The sequence below is a fragment of the Oncorhynchus mykiss genome, chromosome 27 (assembly GCF_057628025.1).
Source record: "Oncorhynchus mykiss isolate SJ-2025 chromosome 27, ASM5762802v1, whole genome shotgun sequence".
NCBI lineage: Eukaryota > Metazoa > Chordata > Actinopteri > Salmoniformes > Salmonidae > Oncorhynchus > Oncorhynchus mykiss.
Window position 1 is genome coordinate 49,220,001 of NC_143048.1, and position 22,917 is coordinate 49,242,917.

Below are 22,917 nucleotides of genomic sequence, written 5' to 3' on the forward strand. Positions count from 1 at the left end.
TACCACAACACATCCTAGCTGAGTCAGTTTCCATACCACAACACATCCTAGCTGAGTCAGTTTCCATACCACAACACATCCTAGCTGAGTCAGTTTCCATACCACAACACATCCTAGCTGAGTCAGTCTCCATACCATAACACATCCTAGCTGAGTCAGTTTCCATACCACAACACATCCTAGCTGAGTCAGTCTCCATACCATAACACATCCTAGCTGAGTCAGTTTCCACACCACAACACATCCTAGCTGAGTCAGTCTCCATACCATAACACATCCTAGCTGAGTCAGTTTCCATACCACAACACATCCTAGCTGAGTCAGTCTCCATACCATAACACATCCTAGCTGAGTCAGTTTCCATACCACAACACATCCTAGCTGAGTCAGTTTCCATACCACAACACATCCTAGCTGAGTCAGTTTCCATACCACAACACATCCTAGCTGAGTCAGTTTCCATACCACAACACATCCTAGCTGATCACTGAGTCAGTCTCCACACCATAACACATCCTAGCTGAGTCAGTCTCCATACCACAACACATCCTAGCTGAGTCAGTTTCCATACCACAACACATCCTAGCTGATCACTGAGTCAGTCTCCACACCATAACACATCCTAGCTGAGTCAGTCTCCATACCACAACACATCCTAGCTGAGTCAGTTTCCATACCACAACACATCCTAGCTGAGTCAGTCTCCATACCATAACACATCCTAGCTGAGTCAGTTTCCATACCACAACACATCCTAGCTGATCACTGAGTCAGTCTCCACACCATAACACATCCTAGCTGAGTCAGTCTCCATACCACAACACATCCTAGCTGAGTCAGTTTCCATACCACAACACATCCTAGCTGAGTCAGTCTCCATACCATAACACATCCTAGCTGAGTCAGTCTCCATACCATAACACATCCTAGCTGAGTCAGTCTCCATACCATAACACATCCTAGCTGAGTCAGTCTCCATACCACAACACATCCTAGCTGAGTCAGTTTCCATACCACAACACATGTATATTTCTTCCCAAAGGGCTCAACTGATTATTAATTTCTATCTTCATTGCCTGGATCGTGTGTAATGATTTCACTTATCATTCAGAACATTGGTGTTTTAGTTCCCTCCCTGCTGGCTGTTCACATTAATGATGTAGACTCCTCTCCCTGCTGGCTGTTCACGTTAATGATGTAGACTCCTCTCCCTGCTGGCTGTTCACGTTAATGATGTAGACTCAGCTAGACATTCTCTAGACGCTATAGAGGCAATATGGTGATGTAGACTCCTCTCCCTGCTGGCTGTTTACGTTAATGATGTAGACTCCTCTCCCTGCTGGCTGTTCACATTAATGATGTAGACTCCTCTCCCTGCTGGCTGTTCACGTTAATGATGTAGACTCCTCTCCCTGCTGGCTGTTCACGTTAATGATGTAGACTCCTCTCCCTGCTGGCTGTTCACATTAATGATGTAGACTCCTCTCCCTGCTGGCTGTTTACGTTAATGATGTAGACTCCTCTCCCTGCTGGCTGGTCAGGTTAATGATGTAGACTCCTCTCCCTGCTGGCTGTTCACGTTAATGATGTAGACTCCTCTCCCTGCTGGCTGTTCACGTTAATGATGTAGACTCCTCTCCCTGCTGGCTGTTCACGTTAATGATGTAGACTCCTCTCCCTGCTGGCTGTTCACGTTAATGATGTAGACTCCTCTCCCTGCTGGCTGTTCACGTTAATGATGTAGACTCCTCTCCCTGCTGGCTGTTCACGTTAATGATGTAGACTCCTCTCCCTGCTGGCTGTTCACGTTAATGATGTAGACTCCTCTCCCTGCTGGCTGTTCACGTTAATGACGTAGACTCCTCTCCCTGCTGGCTGTTCACGTTAATGATGTAGACTCCTCTCCCTGCTGGCTGTTCACATTAATAATGTAGACTCCTCTCCCTGCTGGCTGTTCACATTAATGATGTAGACTCCTCTCCCTGCTGGCTGTTCACGTTAATGATGTAGACTCCTCTCCCTGCTGGCTGTTCACATTAATGGTGTAGACTCCTCTCCCTGCTGGCTGTTCACGTTAATGATGTAGACTCCTCTCCCTGCTGGCTGTTCACGTTAATGATGTAGACTCCTCTCCCTGCTGGCTGTTCACGTTAATGATGTAGACTCCTCTCCCTGCTGGCTGTTCACGTTAATGATGTAGACTCCTCTCCCTGCTGGCTGTTCACGTTAATGACCTGGATTATATTTCTATGGGTAGCTCAATTGGGTGGTGGGGGGTTATAATATAGCTAGCAGGCTCAATTGGGTGGGGGGGTGGGGGGGTTATAATATAGCTAGCAGGCTGAATTGGGTGGGGGGGGGGGGTTATACTACAGCTAGTAGTTGTATTAGTAGTGTAGCTGCGTTACTGAGATGAGGTTGAGTGACTCTCTCTATAGCTGGACGTTGGGTGGATGCTGACTGGATATGCCGTATCTGACTGGATATGCCCGTATCTGACTGGATATGCCCGTATCTGACTGGATATGCCCGTATCTGACTGGATATGCCCGTATCTGACTGGATATGCCCGTATCTGACTGGATATGCCCGTATCTGACTGGATATTTTTATTTTTTATTTTTTTATTTTACCTTTATTTAACCAGGCAAGTCAGTTAAGAACAAATTCTTATTTTCAATGACGGCCTGGGAACAGTGGGTTAACTGCCTGTTCAGGGGCAGAACGACAGATTTGTACCTTGTCAGCTCGGGGGTTTGAACTCACAACCTTCCGGTTACTAGTCCAACGCTCTAACCACTAGGCTACCCTGCCGCCCCGTATGCCCGTATCTGACTGGATATGCCCGTATCTGACTGGATATGCCCGTATCTGAGCATGTAAACATTAGCCGTGTGGGTCTAAATGTATAACTTTAGTGACCTGGACACGAGACGAAGAACACCAGCCCTGATGCATTTTAACCACCTGATGTAATGACAAACCTCCCCAAAATCTGAGTCTACACACACACACACACACACACACACACACACACACACACACACACACACACACACACACACACACACACACACACACACACACACACACACACACCCCACCATCCCATCACCCCAAGTAAACAAGTCTGGAAACCTCACCCTGAGAATCTGGCTTTCCAATCAAGAACAAGCAGACAGTGGCTCTGTCACAAATGCCACCCTATTCCCTATGAAGTGCTCTTTTTTTCCCTTCTTTTTTTTTGGCCCAGGGCCCGTAGGGCTCTTGAAGGGCTCAACAGGAGTGCACTGTTGGGAATAGGTTATCATCTGGGACAGAGCCCATGTTTAATTAAACACTGATGAGAAAATATATTTAATTTCAAGTGCAATTAATTATTGAGGGCTGTAATTTGAAACTCCGTCTGGAGCCGCTAATGAACCCAATTATACCCCTCTGACAGATGTTTTGACTTGTAACGTGGTTTTGCTCCTACCCGACCCCAGCCCGGTACTGCTCTGTGAGATGAAATGTATCTATTGGTTGGGGAGGTCAGGGTGTTGGTGGGGGGTGTGGGGAGTAGGGGGAGGTGGGGAGGTAGGGGGAGGTATGGGGAGTAGGCGTAGGGGTAGGTGGGGTGGTGTGGGGAGTAGGGGTAGGGGTAGGTGGGGAGGTGTGGTGTGGGGAGTAGAGGTAGGGGTAGGTGGGGTGGTGTGGTGTGGTGTGGGGAGTAGGGGGAGATGTGGTGTGGGGAGTAGGGGTAGGGGTAGGTGGTGTGTTGTGGGGAGTAGAGGTAGGGGTAGGTGGGGTGGTGTGGTGTGGTGTGGGGAGTAGGGGGAGATGTGGTGTGGGGAGTAGGGGTAGGTGGGGAGGTGTGGGGAGTAGGGGTAGGTGGGGTGGTGTGGGGAGTAGGGGTAGGTGGGGAGGTGTGGTGTGGGGAGTAGGGGTAGGTGGGGAGGTATGGGGAGTAGGGGTAGGTGGGGAGGTATGGGGAGTAGGGGCCGGTGTGGGGAGTAGGGGTAGGTGTGGAGGTATGGGGAGTAGGGGGAGGTATGGGGAGTAGGGGTAGGTGGGGAGGTGTGGGGAGTAGGGGTAGGTGGGGAGGTGTGGGGAGTAGGGGTAGGTGGGGAGGTATGGGGAGTAGGGGTAGGTGGGGAGGTGTGGGGAGTAGGGGTAGGTGGGGTGGTGTGGGGAGTAGGTGTAGGTGGGGAGGTATGGGGAGTAGGGGTAGGTGGGGAGGTATCGAGAGTAGGGGTAGGTGGGGAGGTATGGGGAGTAGGGGTAGGTGGGGAGGTATCGGGAGTAGGGGTAGGTGGGGAGGTATGGGGAGTAGGGGTAGGTGGGGAGGTATCGGGAGTAGGGGTAGGTGTGGGGAGGTGTGGGGAGTAGGGGTAGGTGTGGGGCGTAGGGGTAGGTGGGGAGGTGTGGGGAGTAGGGGTAGGTGGGGAGGTATGGGGAGTAGGGGTAGGTGGGGAGGTGTGGGGAGTAGGGGTAGGTGTGGGGCGTAGGGGTAGGTGGGGAGGTATGGGGAGTAGGGGTAGGTGAGGAGGTAGGGGGAGGTATTTGGAGTAGGAGTAGGTGGGGAGGTATGGGGAGTAGGGGTAGTTGGGGAGGTGTGGGGAGTAGGGGTAGGTGAGGAGGTATGGGGAGGTATTTGGAGTAGGGGTAGTTGGGGAGGTATGGGGAGTAGTGGGAGGTGTGGAGAGTAGGGGTAGGTGGGGAGGTATGGGGAGTAGGGGGAGGTGTGGAGAGTAGGGGTAGGTGGGGAGGTATGGGGAGTAGGGGTAGGTGGGGAGGTGTGGGGAGTAGGGGTAGGTGTGGGGCGCAGGGGTAGGTGGGGAGGTATGGGGAGTAGGGGTAGTTGGGGAGGTATGGGGAGTAGGGGTAGGTGAGGAGGTGTGGAGAGTAGGAGTAGGTGGGGAGGTATGGGGAGTAGGGGTAGGTGAGGAGGTGTGGAGAGTAGTGGTAGGTGGGGAGGTATGGGGAGGTCACAACCCCACCTAGGTGATCCTCTGCTCTGTCTGTGGTTATGTTTCAGCAGGACCCGCAGTCCACTCTTTATCCATCTCAGGGCTCACAGCGGTAGTAGGCCTGTGGGATATCTGTGTTTTTTCTGCCAATATTGACATTATTTCACTGTGTTTAGGAGTGGCTGATTGATTTAGTGTGGTGCTTTAGATACGTGGACATTTGTTCCTTATAGAAGAAGTCCATCACTGGCCGTAACCCATATAGCCAGAAGTCTACGAGAGTCCATCAGTAGCCTATACCCTCAGAATTGTCTCTCTTTGTCCCAAATAACACCCTAGTCACTATGTCGTGCAGTGCAGCCTTATGGGTCCCAGTCAAATGTAGTGCACTGTGTAGGGAATAGGGTGTCGTCTGTAGCCTTTACCCTCTCTCTCTCTCTGACAGGAGATGACAGATCGTGTTGGCTGGCTGGTATAGCAGAGAACTGACAGGTACTTCTGAGCCTCACAGTCCGATTGACAAATGATTCGGGACTTTTGATATAGTGACCCCGTATTCTTGCTGAAACTGCTCTTTTATTATTGCTTTTTATCTTTGAAAATATCAACCAGCTTTCAGAGATTACTAGGAGAACTTGCCAGCTCAAGCAGAGTCTTCAAAACACACAGTAGGATTTAGGAGACGTACAAAAACCCTTAGACACGTTGACCTACAGAGATGATGTAGTCTTTCCCCTAGACACGTTGACCTACAGAGATGATGTAGTCTTTCCCTTTCCTCTAGACACGTTGACCTACAGAGATGATGTAGTCTTTCCCCTAGACACGTTGACCTACAGAGATGATGTAGTCTTTCCTCTAGACACATTGACCTACAGAGATGATGTAGTCTTTCCCCTAGACACGTTGACCTACAGAGATGATGTAGTCTTTCCTCTAGACACGTTGACCTACAGAGATGATGTAGTCTTTCCTCTAGACACGTTGACCTACAGAGATGATGTAGTCTTTCCCCTAGACACGTTGACCTACAGAGATGATGTAGTCTTTCCCCTAGACACGTTGACCTACAGAGATGATGTAGTCTTTCCCCTAGACACGTTGACCTACAGAGATGATGTAGTCTTTCCCTTTCCTCTAGACACGTTGACCTACAGAGATGATGTAGTCTTTCCTCTAGACACGTTGACCTACAGAGATGATGTAGTCTTTCCCCTAGACACGTTGACCTACAGAGATGATGTAGTCTTTCCTCTAGACACGTTGACCTACAGAGATGATGTAGTCTTTCCCCTAGACACGTTGACCTACAGAGATGATGTAGTCTTTCCCCTAGACACGTTGACCTACAGAGATGATGTAGTCTTTCCCCTAGACACGTTGACCTACAGAGATGATGTAGTCTTTCCCCTAGACACGTTGACCTACAGAGATGATGTAGTCTTTCCTCTAGACACGTTGACCTACAGAGATGATGTAGTCTTTCCCCTAGACACGTTGACCTACAGAGATGATGTAGTCTTTCCCCTAGACACGTTGACCTACAGAGATGATGTAGTCTTTCCTCTAGACACGTTGACCTACAGAGATGATGTAGTCTTTCCCCTAGACACGTTGACCTACAGAGATGATGTAGTCTTTCCTCTAGACACGTTGACCTACAGAGATGATGTAGTCTTTCCTCTAGACACGTTGACCTACAGAGATGATGTAGTCTTTCCTCTAGACACGTTGACCTACAGAGATGATGTAGTCTTTCCTCTAGACACGTTGACCTACAGAGATGATGTAGTCTTTCCTCTAGACACATTGACCTACAGAGATGATGTAGTCTTTCCTCTAGACACGTTGACCTACAGAGATGATGTAGTCTTTCCCTTTCCTCTAGACACGTTGACCTACAGAGATGATGTAGTCTTTCCTCTAGACATGTTGACCTACAGAGATGATGTAGTCTTTCCTCTAGACACGTTGACCTACAGAGATGATGTAGTCTTTCCTCTAGACACGTTGACCTACAGAGATGATGTAGTCTTTCCCTTTCCTCTAGACACATTGACCTACAGAGATGATGTAGTCTTTCCCCTAGACACGTTGACCTACAGAGATGATGTAGTCTTTCCCCTAGACACGTTGACCTACAGAGATGATGTAGTCTTTCCCCTAGACACGTTGACCTACAGAGATGATGTAGTCGTTCCTCTAGACACGTTGACCTACAGAGATGATGTAGTCTTTCCCTTTCCCCTAGACACGTTGACCTACAGCGATGATGTAGTCTTTCCTCTAGACACGTTGACCTACAGAGATGATGTAGTCTTTCCTCTAGACACGTTGACCTACAGAGATGTAGTCTTTCCCTTTCCTCTAGACACATTGACCTACAGAGATGATGTAGTCTTTCCCCTAGACACGTTGACCTACAAAGATGATGTAGTCTTTCCCCTAGACACGTTGACCTACAGAGATGATGTAGTCTTTCCCTTAGACACGTTGACCTACAGAGATGATGTAGTCTTTCCTCTAGACACGTTGACCTACAGAGATGATGTAGTCTTTCCCTTTCCTCTAGACACATTGACCTACAGAGATGATGTAGTCTTTCCTCTAGACACGTTGACCTACAGAGATGATGTAGTCTTTCCTCTAGACACGTTGACCTACAGAGATAATGTAGTCTTTCCTCTAGACACGTTGACCTACAGAGAAGATGTAGTCTTTCCTCTAGACACATTGACCTACAGAGATGATGTAGTCTTTCCTCTAGACACGTTCACCTACAGAGATGATGTAGTCTTTCCTCTAGACATGTTGACCTACAGAGATGATGTAGTCTTTCCTCTAGACACATTGACCTACAGAGATGATGTAGTCTTTCCTCTAGACACATTGACCTACAGAGATGATGTAGTCTTTCCCCTAGACACGTTGACCTACAGAGATGATGTAGTCTTTCCTCTAGACACGTTGACCTACAGAGATGATGTAGTCTTTCCCCTAGACACGTTGACCTACAGAGATGATGTAGTCTTTCCCCTAGACACGTTGACCTACAGAGATGATGTAGTCTTTCCTCTAGACACGTTGACCTACAGAGATGATGTAGTCTTTCCCCTAGACACGTTGACCTACAGAGATGATGTAGTCTTTCCTCTAGACACGTTGACCTACAGAGATGATGTAGTCTTTCCTCTAGACACGTTGACCTACAGAGATGATGTAGTCTTTCCTCTAGACACGTTGACCTACAGAGATGATGTAGTCTTTCCTCTAGACACGTTGACCTACAGAGATGATGTAGTCTTTCCTCTAGACACATTGACCTACAGAGATGATGTAGTCTTTCCTCTAGACACGTTGACCTACAGAGATGATGTAGTCTTTCCCTTTCCTCTAGACACGTTGACCTACAGAGATGATGTAGTCTTTCCTCTAGACATGTTGACCTACAGAGATGATGTAGTCTTTCCTCTAGACACGTTGACCTACAGAGATGATGTAGTCTTTCCTCTAGACACGTTGACCTACAGAGATGATGTAGTCTTTCCCTTTCCTCTAGACACATTGACCTACAGAGATGATGTAGTCTTTCCCCTAGACACGTTGACCTACAGAGATGATGTAGTCTTTCCCCTAGACACGTTGACCTACAGAGATGATGTAGTCTTTCCCCTAGACACGTTGACCTACAGAGATGATGTAGTCGTTCCTCTAGACACGTTGACCTACAGAGATGATGTAGTCTTTCCCTTTCCCCTAGACACGTTGACCTACAGCGATGATGTAGTCTTTCCTCTAGACACGTTGACCTACAGAGATGATGTAGTCTTTCCTCTAGACACGTTGACCTACAGAGATGTAGTCTTTCCCTTTCCTCTAGACACATTGACCTACAGAGATGATGTAGTCTTTCCCCTAGACACGTTGACCTACAAAGATGATGTAGTCTTTCCCCTAGACACGTTGACCTACAGAGATGATGTAGTCTTTCCCTTAGACACGTTGACCTACAGAGATGATGTAGTCTTTCCTCTAGACACGTTGACCTACAGAGATGATGTAGTCTTTCCCTTTCCTCTAGACACATTGACCTACAGAGATGATGTAGTCTTTCCTCTAGACACGTTGACCTACAGAGATGATGTAGTCTTTCCTCTAGACACGTTGACCTACAGAGATAATGTAGTCTTTCCTCTAGACACGTTGACCTACAGAGAAGATGTAGTCTTTCCTCTAGACACATTGACCTACAGAGATGATGTAGTCTTTCCTCTAGACACGTTCACCTACAGAGATGATGTAGTCTTTCCTCTAGACATGTTGACCTACAGAGATGATGTAGTCTTTCCTCTAGACACATTGACCTACAGAGATGATGTAGTCTTTCCTCTAGACACATTGACCTACAGAGAAGATGTAGTCTTTCCTCTAGACACATTGACCTACAGAGATGATGTAGTCTTTCCTCTAGACACGTTGACCTACAGAGATGATGTAGTCTTTCCTCTAGACACATTGACCTACAGAGATGATGTAGTCTTTCCTCTAGACATGTTGACCTACAGAGATGATGTAGTCTTTCCTCTAGACACATTGACCTACAGAGATGATGTAGTCTTTCCTCTAGACACATTGACCTACAGAGATGATGTAGTCTTTCCTCTAGACACATTGACCTACAGAGATGATGTAGTCTTTCCCTTTCCTCTAGACACGTTGACCTACAGAGATGATGTAGTCTTTGAAGACTTCATCATAGTGTTCTGGCTGCTCTGTCAACAACACATTATCCAGTATATTATATATTGTACCGAAATTCTACAAATGTACTTAAAAAAAAGTATCATCTGTTAATCGAAATGCATTCCAGGTAACTACCTCATGAAGCTGGTTGAGAGAATACCAAGAGTGTGCAAAGCTGTCATCAAGGTGGCTACTTTGAAGAATCTCAAATATAAAATATATTTTGGATTATTTAACCCTTTATCGGTTACCATATGATTCCATATGTGTTATTTCATAGTTTTGATGTCTTCAATATTATTCTACAATGTAGAAAATAGTAAAAATAAAGAAAAACTATTGAATGAGAAGGCGTGTCCAAACTTTTGACTGGTATATATATATATATATATATATATATATGAATATAGACATTATGGACATTGTATTTATAGAATATATAGTATATATGTAGAATATGTAGATATAATATATAGTATATCAGTAGAATACATGGATGGAAATATATATGAACAGCAATAGTTATATAGGATGAGCCTTGACTAGAATACAGTATTATACATATGAAATGAGTAAAGCAGTATATAAACATGATTAAAATGACCAGTGTTCCATGTTTAGTATATAGGGCAGCAGCCTCTAAGGTACAGGGATGAGTAACCAGGTGGAGGCCGGCTAGTGACAGTGACTAAGTTCAGGGCAGGGTACTGGGTTGAGGCCGGCTAGTGACAGTGACTAAGTTCAGGGCAGGGTACTGGGTTGAGGCCGGCTAGTGACAGTGACTAAGTTCAGGGCAGGGTACTGGGTTGAGGCCGGCTAGTGACAGTGACTAAGTTCAGGGCAGGGTACTGGGTTGAGGCCGGCTAGTGATGGCTATTTAACAGTCTGATGGCCTTGAGATAGAAGCTGTTTTTCAGCCTCTCGGTCCCTGCTTTGATGCACCTGTACTGACTTCACCTTCTGGATGATAGCGGGGTGAACAGGCAGTGGCTCGGGTGGTTGTTGTCCTTGATGATCTTTATGGCCTTCTTGGGAGATGAGCCTGTCTGTCTGTTGGTCTGTTTAATCAGTAGTCGTTAGGAGATGAGCCTGTCTGTCTGTAGGCCTATTCACTCAGTAGGCGTTAGGAGATGAGCCTGTCTGTCTGTAGGCCTGTTTAATCAGTAGTCGTTAGAAGATGAGCCTGTCTGTCTGTAGGCATGTTTAATTTCTCTCATTCCATTCCAATTGGAAGTCTTCTGCTTTCTCCATGAGAGTGTGAACTTTGCCATAGCTAGCTGGGGAAGTAAACATTATTAACATAAATCTCTCATCAGACCATAAATATAAGCAATAAAACACCCGTCCCTCCACCCCCTTGTCCCTCTATCCCTCTATCCCTCCACCCCTTGTCCCTCTATCCCTCTATCCCTTGTCCCTCTATTCCTCCACCCCCTTGTCCCTCTATCCCTCTATCCCTCCACCCCTTGTCCCTCTATCCCTCCACCCCTTGTCCCTCTATTCCACCACCCCCTTGTCCCTCTATCCCTCTATCCCTCCACCCCCTTGTCCCTCTATCCCTCCACCCCCTTGTCCCTCTATTCCTCCACCCCCTTGTCCCTCTATCCCTCCACCCCCTTGTCCCTCGATCCCTCCACCCCCTTGTCCCTCTATCCCTCCACCCCCTTGTCCCTCTGTCCCTCCACCCCTTGTCCCTCTATCCCTCCACCCCTTGTCCCTCTATCCCTCCACCCCCTTGTTCCTCTGTCCCTCCATCCCTCTATCCCAAAGTCCATCTCTCCTGGCCTTTTGATTTATAAATGGACGTTGAACCAGCAGAAACAGAGAGGGAGTCAGAAAATACCTGGCAGAGCATCAAAGAGCACCAGGCACCAGGCGATGGTGGTGGTACCAGGCACCAGGCGATGGTGGTGGTACCAGGCACCAGGCACCAGGCAATGGCGGTGGTACCAGGTACCAGGCGATGGTGGTGGTACCAGGCACCAGGCACCAGGCGATGGTGGTGGTACCAGGCGATGGCGGTGGTACCAGGCACCAGGCACCAGGCGGTGGTGGTGGCACCAGGCGATGGTGGTTGGTACCAGGCACCAGGCACCAGGCGATGGTGGTGGTACCAGGCACCAGGGGATGGTGGTGGCACCAGGCACCAGGCGATGGTGGTGGTACCAGGTACCAGGCGATGGTGGTGGTACCAGGCATCAGGCGATGGTGGTGGTACCAGGCACCAGGCGATGGTGGTGGTACCAGGCACCAGGCACCAGGCGATGGTGGTGGTACCAGGCGATGGCGGTGGTACCAGGAACCAGGCACCAGGCGGTGGTGTTGGCACCAGGCAGTGGTGGTGGTACCAGGTTCCAGGCGATGGTGGTGGTACCAGGCACCAGGCAATGGCGGTGGTACCAGGTACCAGGCGATGGTGGTGGTACCAGGCACCAGGCACCAGGCGATGGTGGTGGTACCAGGCGATGGCGGTGGTACCAGGCACCAGGCACCAGGCAATGGCGGTGGTACCAGGTACCAGGCGATGGTGGTGGTACCAGGCACCAGGCGATGGTGGTGGTACCAGGCACCAGGCACCAGGCAATGGCGGTGGTACCAGGTACCAGGCGATGGTGGTGGTACCAGGCACCAGGCACCAGGCGATGGTGGTGGTACCAGGCGATGGCGGTGGTACCAGGCACCAGGCGGTGGTGGTGGCACCAGGCGATGGTGGTTGGTACCAGGCACCAGGAACCAGGCGATGGTGGTGCTACCAGACACCAGGTGATGTTGGTGGTACCAGGCGATGGTGGCGGTACCAAGCACCAGTGGATGGTGGTGGTACCAGGCACCAGGTGATGGTGGTGGCACCAGGCACCAGGCGATGGTGGTGGTACCAGGTACCAGGCGATGGTGGTGGTACCAGGCATCAGGCGATGGTGGTGGTACCAGGCACCAGGCGATGGTGGTGGTACCAGGCACCAGGCGATGGTGGTGGTACCAGGCGATGGCGGTGGTACCAGGAACCAGGCACCAGGCGGTGGTGGTGGTACCAGGTTCCAGGCGAATGTGGTGGTACCAGGCACCAGGCGATGGTGGTGGTACCAGGCACCAGGCGATGGTGGTGGTACCAGGCACCAGGCACCAGGCGATGGTGGTGGTACCAGGCACCAGGTTCCAGGCGAATGTGGTGGTACCAGGCACCAGGCGATGGTGGTGGTACCAGGCACCAGGGGATGGTGGTGGTATCAGGCACCAGGTGATGGTGGTGGTACCAGGAACCAGGCGATGGTGGTGGTACCAGGCACCAGGCACCAGGCGATGGTGGTGGTACCAGGCACCAGGCAATGGTGGTGGTACCAGGCACCAGTCAATGGTGGTGGTACCAGGCACCAGGCGGTGGTGGTCGCACCAGGCGATGGTGGTGGTACCAGGTGATGGTGGTGGTACCAGGCACCAGACGATGGTGGTGGTACCAGGTACCAGGTGATGGTGGTGGTACCAGGCAATGGTGGTGGTACCAGGCACCAGGCGATGGTGGTGGTACCAGGTACCAGGTGATGGTGGTGGTACCAGGCAATGGTGGTGGTACCAGGCACCAGGCGATGGTGGTGATACCAGGCACCAGGGGATGGTGGTGGTACCAGGCACCAGGGGATGGTGGTGGTATCAGGCACCAGGTGATGGTGGTGGTACCAGGAACCAGGCGATGGTGGTGCTACCAGATACCAGGTGATGGTGGTGGTACCAGGCGATGGTGGTGGTACCAGGCACCAGGCGATGGTGGTGCTACCAGATACCAGGTGATGGTGGTGGTACCAGGCGATGGTGGTGGTACCAGGCACCAGGCGATGGTGGTGGTGCCAGGCACCAGGCGATGGTGGTGGTACCAGGCAATGGTGGTGGTACCATGCACCAGGCACCAGGCGATGGTGGTGGTACCAGGCACCAGGCGATGGTGGTGCTATCCAGCCCCTGTCCCAACTGTCTCCATCCATATCCTGTCCCAACTGTCTCCATCCATCCCCTGTCCCAACTGTCTCCATCCATATCCTGTCCCAACTGTCTCCATCCATCCCCTGTCCCAACTGTCTCCATCCATATCCTGTCCCATCTGTCTCCATCCATCCAGCCCAGGTATCTGGTATCTGTGATATGCACCGAGAAGGTTTCAGCCAGGATACATAGGGACACAGGGCCTTGTGAACTCAACTGTTGTTCTGTTACAGCGTCTTTCCTTCCTCTGTTCTGTTTCTCAGTGGTGAGGGAGGGATGGGGAGCTTCTTCGAATCGTGCTCAAAGTGACGCCAGGTTGAAGTTAGTTGGAGTAACAAGGTTGTCCTAATGAGAGGCCTGTGTTCTAGCGAGGACCACTGACATGTCGGGAGTTACCGCGCGACGACACAGGTGGGGAGGATGCCGTTTTGTACCGAGGCGCATGTTGTGCCCTCCTTGGCAGGAGGCTGGGATGGGACTCGCCTCGTACCAATTAAGGAGCCGAAAGAAGAAGGAGAGGAGATATATATATATATCAAGAGCAAGAGACAGAGAGGAGAGCTCTAACCTACTCCGAGGAGGGATATACCCACTACTGTCTGTGCTCTGCTAGTGGTCCAGTATCCTTACGCCTCTCCCCTTTGGTTCGCAGTAGTCCTCTCCAACAACTACACTTCAATAGATGGCCAAAGATAAAGGAACCGTTTTATCATGCCTGGCTGCATGCTGCTCCTTCTCAAATTATAGCTGCTGTAATATCCATATGGAAAAGTGAAACTTTCCCCAAGCTATCTTGAAAATCAGTGGGCTACAAAACAGAAAAACAAAGCAGCATTGCCTTGAGGAACGTGTGTCCTAGCTAGCTCACTAGTCTGTCTGTTCATCCTTCAGAGAGTGTCCTAGCTAGCTCACTGGTCTGTCTGTTCATCCTTCAGAGAGTGTCCTGGTCTGCCTGTCTGTTCATCATCAGAGAGTGTCCTGGTCTGTCTGCCTGTCTGTTCATCACCAGAGAGTGTCCTGGTCTGTCTGCCTGTTCATCAGAGAGTGTCCTGGTCTGCCTGCCTGCCTGTCTGTTCATCATCAGAGAGTGTCCTGGTCTGTCTGTCTGCCTGTTCATCATCAGAGAGTGTCCTGGTCTGTCTGCCTGTCTGTTCATCATCAGAGAGTGTCCTGGTCTGTCTGCCTGTTCATCATCAGAGAGTGTCCTGGTCTGTCTGTCTGCCTGTTCATCATCAGAGAGTGTCCTGGTCTGTCTGCCTGTTCATCATCAGAGAGTGTCCTGGTCTGTCTGTCTGCCTGTTCATCAGAGAGTGTCCTGGTCTGCCTGTCTGTTCATCAGAGAGTGTCCTGGTCTGCCTGCCTGTTCATCAGAGAGTGTCCTGGTCTGCCTGCCTGCCTGTCTGTTCATCATCAGAGAGTGTCCTGGTCTGTCTGTCTGCCTGTTCATCATCAGAGAGTGTCCTGGTCTGCCTGTCTGTTCATCAGAGAGTGTCCTGGTCTGCCTGTCTGTTCATCATCAGAGAGTGTCCTGGTCTGTCTGTCTGTCTGTTCATCATCAGAGAGTGTCCTGGTCTGCATGTATGTCTGTTCATCATCAGAGAGTGTCCTGGTCTGCCTGTCTGTTCATCAGAGAGTGTCCTGGTCTGTCTGCCTGTCTGTTCATCAGAGAGTGTCATGTGGACGGATGGTGAATATTAGCATATGGCTAATTAATCCCTTTTAGACACTTGAGTGAGTGCTGGATGTGGCAGCCTTCCTTCACTTCACTCATTATGCTCCTAATAGCTTTTACACCTCTCACCCAGGAACAGAACCTCTCACCCAGGAACAGAACCTCTCACCCAGGAACAGAACCTCTCACCCAGGAACAGAACCTCTCACCCAGGGTTAGAACTTCTCACCCAGGAACAGAACCTCTCACCCAGGGTCAGAACCTCTCACCCAGGAACAGAACCTCTCACCCAGGAACATAACCTCTCACCCAGGAACATAACCTCTCACCCAGGATCAGAACCTCTCACCCAGGGTCAGAACCTCTCACCCAGGAACATAACCTCTAACCCAGGAACAGAACCTCTCACCCAGGGTCAGAACTTCTCACCCAGGAACAGAACCTCTCACCCAGGGTCAGAACCTGTCACCCAGGGTCAGAACCCGTCACCCAGGGTCAGAACTTCTCACCCAGGGTCAGAACCTGTCACCCAGGGTCAGAACTTCTCACCCAGGGTCAGAACCTGTCACCCAGGGTCAGAACTTCTCACGCAGGGTCAGAACCTGTCACCCATGGACAGAATCTCTCTCACAGAGACAGAACCATGTCACCATATGTCCTGTTACTTTTAAAACACCACTTCATTTATATTTTACAGTAAAGATTTAAGGAAATATTTTGACTTAAGAAAGCAAGAAGAACTGCAGGACCTGAATGGACAAACCTAACCTGATCCCAGATCTGTTTGTGCTGTCTAGCCAACTCCTATGGTCATTGACCAAACAGATCTGGGACCAGCCTAGGATGGAGGAATCAGCCAGGGTATTGGTCCCTCTTCTCGATCTGTATTTAACAGAAGAGGTTACCACGGTGATGAGAGTTGATGATGTTTATTTATGAATGTATTCAGCTCAACTAGGCCAGATTACATCTGGAATCAGACACATAATGGGTTTTAGCTGCTCGTTTGGAGCTAATGCCAGAATCTGGGCTAGCAAGTCAAGCCAACGTCCCCTGGTTGTAAAACACTGATGGATGGATGGATGGATGAATGAATGAATGAATGAATGAATGGATGGATAAATGGATGGATGGATGGATGAATGAATGAATGAATGAATGGATGGATGGATGGATGGATGAATTAATTAATGAATGAATGAATAGATGGATAAATGGATGGATGGATGGATGGATGGATAAATGGATGGATGGATGGATGGATGGATGGATGGATAAATGGATGGATGGATGAATGAATGAATGAATGGATGGATAAATGGATGGATGGATGGATGGATGGATGGATGGATGGATGGATGGATGGATAAATGGATGGATGGATGGATAAATGGATGGACCTATAAATTGATGGATAAATGGATGTATGGATCATTTAATTAATCTATTTTGTCTACTGATTGTGTTTTAGTTTGTAATTAACACACACACACACACCGTGTCACTACCACAGGTTGTTAGTGACCTTCCTGAGCGGACATCATAACAGCGTGGTTTTGTCATAAATTGGTGTGTGTGTGTGTCAATGGGCACCACACCTTCCATACCCTCCAACCAGTTCCTCTCCTCTCCTCTCCTCTCCTCTCCTCTCCTGGTCTTCCTGCTGACTGGGTCGTTCCATACCCTCCCCATTATCTCCTCCTCTCCTCTATTCTGTTCTTCCTGCTGACTGGGTCATTCCACGCCCTCCCCATTCTCTCCTCTTCTCCTCCTCTCTTCAGTTTTTCCTGCTGACTGGGTCGTTCCACGCCCTCCCCATTCAACCAGTTCCTCTCCTCTTCTCCTCTCTTCTCTTCTTCCTGCTGACTTGGGTCGTTCCACGCCCTCCCCATTCAACCAGTTCCTTTTCTCTCCTCTCCTCCTCCTCCTCTGTTGTTCCTGCTGACTGGGTTCTTCTCTTGTATCTCTACCTCAGCGTTGTATGAATTAGTAAGGTAATGGTGATGAGAAGAATAGCAGGGTCCTGGGGGGAACGAGCCGAGAGCTAGACCAAGGCTGTGTTCTGTTTGGGCATAATCAGGGTGTGTGGGGGGGGGGGGGGGGGCTGTCTCAAATCACACCCTATACCCTACGTAGTGCAGTACTTTTGATAGGGAATACGGTGTTATTTAGGCCATGACAGATCTGTCCTCAGGGTTTAAGACGTCTGCTTTCATTCTCCTGTTAGATGTTACCTGATCAGCATTTCTGACCGAATGGCAACATTAACCATTAAACTACTGTATTGTTTTACACTGTGACCTTTGACCTGATTATGTTGGCGTGTCATTCATATAGAGAGATGTCAGCTAGAGAGGTCACCAAGTCAACATTCACACAGTCGTTGCGGTATAATTAAAGAAAGATTCAGGACGGCAGCTTAGTTCCCGTCTAAAGTGAATTGCATTGTGGGTTTCAGAAGACAAGCTTCTAAAGTGAATTGCATTGTGGGTTTCAGAAGACAAGCTTCTAAAGTGAATTGCATTGTGGGTTTCAGAAGACAAGCTTCTAAAGTGAATTGCATTGTGGGTTTCAGAAGACAAGCTTCTAAAGTGAATTGCATTGTGGGTTTCAGAAGACAAGCTTCTAAAGTGAATTGCATTGTGGGTTTCAGAAGACAAGCTTCTAAAGTGAATTGCATTGTGGGTTTCAGAAGACAAGCTTCTAAAGTGAATTGCATTGTGGGTTTCAGAAGACAAGCTTCTAAAGTGAATTGCATTGTGGGTTTCAGAAGACAAGCTTCTTTGTCAGAGCGATCACGTTTTAGTATAGTTTTGTAAGGCCATGGGTTACTACTGTGTCTAGCCTATAGGTGACGAACATCAGTACCCTTTAAAATCAACAACGGTCCATGCTTAGTTATCTCATGTTGGGCAATCGCATGATTGGACCGACCAAAACTAATTTCACATCTGAAGAAATATCTTTAACATGTAGATGAACTCAACAAGGAGAAACTTCAGGACGTTTAGGGCAACCCTAACAACCCTCAGACTGACAGTGCTTTGTGTGGTCCTGTTGTAGCTCAGTACCTTAACATCCCTTGGACTGACAGTGCTTTGTGTGGTCCTGTTGTTGCTCAGTACCTTAACAACAGTTATTGCCTAGTTATATCATGTTGGGGTTCATTCTCTATGTCTGTTCTGTTGAAGCCATGCACCTGTTCGGTCTGAACTGGCACCTACAGCCCATGCAGGGACAGATGTCCCAGCTGTCGGAGGACAACACCAGCGGACTGCCCCTACCTACCGACCTCAGCCTGCCACCCCTGGGCAACACTGGCCTGGAGCTGCCCGACCGCAGGGCCAAGAACGACGGTAAGGAGATGAGCTTACTTACACGTACATCTCACATTTATCTCACCTCATTTGCTCACATCGTATATAGACTTGTTTATACTGTATTATTGACTGTATGTTTGTTTTACTCCATGTGTAACTCTGTGTCGTTGTATGTGTCGAACTGCTTTGCTTAATCTTGGCCAGGTTGCAGTTGTAAATGAGAACTTGTTCTCAACTAGCCTACCTGGTTAAATAAAGGTGTTCTCAACTAACCTACCTGGTTAAATAAAGGTGTTCTCAACTGTCCTACCTGGTTAAATAAAGGTGTTCTCAACTAGCCTACCTTGTTAAATAAAGGTGAAATCAAATAAAAACATTTTTTTAGCTGTTATAACAGACACATGGGCATTCAGTGCCTAAGGAAAGTATTCAGACCCCTTGACTTTTTTCCACATTTTGTTATGTTAAAGCCTTATTCTAGAATTTATAAAATAGTTTTTCCCCACATCAATCTACACACAATACCCCATAATGACATCACAATATCCCATAATGACATCACAATACCCCATAATGACATCACAATACCCCATAATGACATCACAATACCACATAATGACATCACAATACCCCATAATGACATCACAATACCACATAATGACATCACAAGACCCCATAATGACAAAGCAAAAACTTATTTAAAAAAAAATGTTTGGCAATGAAAATAAATAAATATCACATTTACATTAGTATTCAGACCCTTTTACTCTGTACTTTGTTGAAGCACCTTTGGCAGCGATTACAGCGTTGAGTCTTCTTGAGTATGATGCTACAAGCTTGGCAAACCTGTATTTGGGGAGTTTCTCCCATTCTTCTCTGCAGATCCTCTCAGGCTCTGTCAGGTTGATGGGGAGTATTGCTGCACAGCTATTTTCAGATCTCTCCAGAGATATTCGACCGGGTTCAAGTCAGGGCTCTGGCTGGGCCACTCAAGGACATTCAGAGACTTGTCCCAAAGGCACTCCTATGTTTGCCTTGGCTGTGTGCTTAGGGTCGTTGTCCTGTTGGATGTTGAACCTTCGCCCCAGTCTGAGTTCCTGAACGTTCTGGAGTAGGTTTTCATCAAGGATCTCTCTGTACTTTGCTCTGTTCATCTTTCCCTCAATCCTGACTAGTCTCCCAGTCCATGCCGCTGAAAAACATCCCCACAGCATGATGCTGCCACCACCATGCTTCACCGTAGGGATGGTGCCATGTTTCCTCCAGACGTGATGCTTGGCATTCAGGCCAAAGAGTTCAACCTTGGTTTCATCAGACCAGAGAATCTTGTTTCTAATGGTCAGAGTCCTTTAACTCAAAGCAGACTGTTATGTGTCTTTTACCGAGGAGTGTCTTCCGTCTGGCCACTCTACTATAAAGGCCTGATAGGTGGAGTGCTGCAGAGATGGTTGTCCTTCTGGAAGGTTGTCCCATCTCCACAGAGGAACTCTGGAGCTCTGTCAGAGTGACCATCAGGTTCTTGGTCACCTCCCTGACCAAGGCCCTTCTCCCTCGATTGCTCAGTTTGTCCGGGCAGCCAGCTCTAGGAAGAGTCTCGGTGGTTCCAGACTTCTTCCATTTAAGATTAATGGAGGCCACTGTGTTCTTGGGGACCTTCAATGCTGAAGAAATGTTTTGGTACCCTTCCCCAGAACTGTACCTCGACACCATCCTGTCACAGCTGAAGAAATGTTTTGGTACCCTTCCCCAGATCTGTACCTTGACACAATCCTGTCACTGCTGAAGAAATGTTTTGGTACCCTTCCCCAGATCTGTGCCTCGACACAATCCTGTCACTGCCGAAGAAATGTTTTGGTACCCTTCCCCAGATCTGTACCTTGACACAATCCTGTCACTGCTGAAGAAATGTTTTGGTACCCTTCCCCAGATCTGTGCCTCGACACAATCCTGTCACTGCTGAAGAAATGTTTTGGTACCCTTCCCCAGATCTGTACCTTGACACAATCCTGTCACTGCTGAAGAAATGTTTTGGTACCCTTCCCCAGATCTGTGCCTCGACACAATCCTGTCACTGCTGAAGAAATGTTTTGGTACCCTTCCCCAGATCTGTGCCTCGACACAATCCTGTCACTGCTGAAGAAATGTTTTGGTACCCTTCCCCAGATCTGTGCCTCGACACAATCCTGTCACTGCTGAAGAAATGTTTTGGTACCCTTCCCCAGATCTGTGCCTCGACACAATCCTGTCACTGCTGAAGAAATGTTTTGGTACCCTTCCCCAGATCTGTGCCTCGACACAATCCTGTCACTGCTGAAGAAATGTTTTGGTACCCTTCCCCAGATCTGTGCCTCGACACAATCCTGTCACTGCTGAAGAAATGTTTTGGTACCCTTCCCCAGATCTGTGCCTCGACACAATCCTGTCACTGCTGAAGAAATGTTTTGGTACCCTTCCCCAGATCTGTGCCTCGACACAATCCTGTCACTGCTGAAGAAATGTTTTGGTACCCTTCCCCAGATCTGTGCCTCGACACAATCCTGTCACTGCTGAAGAAATGTTTTGGTACCCTTCCCCAGATCTGTGCCTCGACACAATCCTGTCGCTGCTGAAGAAATGTTTTGGTACCCTTCCCCAGATCTGTGCCTCGACACAATCCTGTCGCTGCTGAAGAAATGTTTTGGTACCCTTCCCCAGATCTGTGCCTCGACACAATCCTGTCACTGCTGAAGAAATGTTTTGGTACCCTTCCCCAGATCTGTACCTTGACACAATCCTGTCACTGCTGAAGAAATGTTTTGGTACCCTTCCCCAGATCTGTGCCTCGACACAATCCTGTCACTGCTGAAGAAATGTTTTGGTACCCTTCCCCAGATCTGTACCTTGACACAATCCTGTCACTGCTGAAGAAATGTTTTGGTACCCTTCCCCAGATCTGTGCCTCGACACAATCCTGTCACTGCTGAAGAAATGTTTTGGTACCCTTCCCCAGATCTGTGCCTCGACACAATCCTGTCACTGCTGAAGAAATGTTTTGGTACCCTTCCCCAGATCTGTGCCTCGACACAATCCTGTCACTGCTGAAGAAATGTTTTGGTACCCTTCCCCAGATCTGTGCCTCGACACAATCCTGTCACTGCTGAAGAAATGTTTTGGTACCCTTCCCCAGATCTGTGCCTCGACACAATCCTGTCACTGCTGAAGAAATGTTTTGGTACCCTTCCCCAGATCTGTGCCTCGACACAATCCTGTCACTGCTGAAGAAATGTTTTGGTACCCTTCCCCAGATCTGTGCCTCGACACAATCCTGTCACTGCTGAAGAAATGTTTTGGTACCCTTCCCCAGATCTGTGCCTCGACACAATCCTGTCACTGCTGAAGAAATGTTTTGGTACCCTTCCCCAGATCTGTGCCTCGACACAATCCTGTCACTGCTGAAGAAATGTTTTGGTACCCTTCCCCAGATCTGTGCCTCGACACAATCCTGGAAAAATAAGACATTTTGAAAGTTGAAGTGGAAATTAGAAGTTAAAATTCACGTTAAATGTTTGATCTGACTTGAGTCCAATTTGATTCCTTTTCAAAATGCCGTGATTGATCATAAAGAATGTCAATGCTTTTCTTTGCAAAGTTTTCCAAAACTTCCAAGTTCCAAGTTGCTAAGTGGCATTTCGGGAAAACAACCAAGTCCACATTGTCCCAGCTGTCCCTGTGGTATGTAGACAGACAGAAGGACGTTCAATGTAATCCAATGGAAGACACTGTAAGTGGGGAGGGAGAGGAGGAGAGGAGAGGAGAGGAGAGGAGGAGATGAGAAGAAGGGGAGGAGAGGAGAGGAGAGGAGAAGGGAGGGAGGGAGAGGAGAAGACGAGGAGTGGAGGAGAGGAGGAGAGGAGGACTGGAGAGGAGAGGAGAGAGGAGAGGAGGAGTGGAGTGGAGGAGGAGAGGAGGAGAGGAGAGGAGAGCAGGAGAGGAGCAGTGGAGTGGAGGAGAGGAGAGGGGAGAGGAGAGGAGAGGAGGAGAGGAGGAGTGGAGTGGAGTGGAGAGGAGAGGAGAGGAGAGTGTTTGTCTTCAGGGACGACAGATCCAGGGGCTGCTGTAGGGGATTAGCTCCCTCTCTCTGTCCCCTTCAGAACAGATTCACTCCTTTCATCTCCTCTCTTCCGTCTTAGTCTGGTTTGGCCTGGTTTGTCGTCCCTTCCGTTCCCTGGCACAAGAAGAAAGCATGTACTAACCCCATGGTACCAACAACCAACTA

At 48.8% G+C, this 22,917-nt stretch overlaps 1 pseudogene across 1 annotated transcript in view; it reads left to right on the forward strand.

The window, feature by feature from the left end:
* LOC149971330 (teneurin-4-like) overlaps window positions 1-22,917 on the forward strand; it is a 336,746-nt pseudogene that overhangs the window by 306,119 nt on the left and 7,710 nt on the right. Inside the window, exon 8 of the transcript XR_016492505.1 lies at window positions 18,534-18,698. The product of XR_016492505.1 is annotated as a teneurin-4-like (transcript). The remainder of the gene's footprint in view (window positions 1-18,533; window positions 18,699-22,917) is intronic.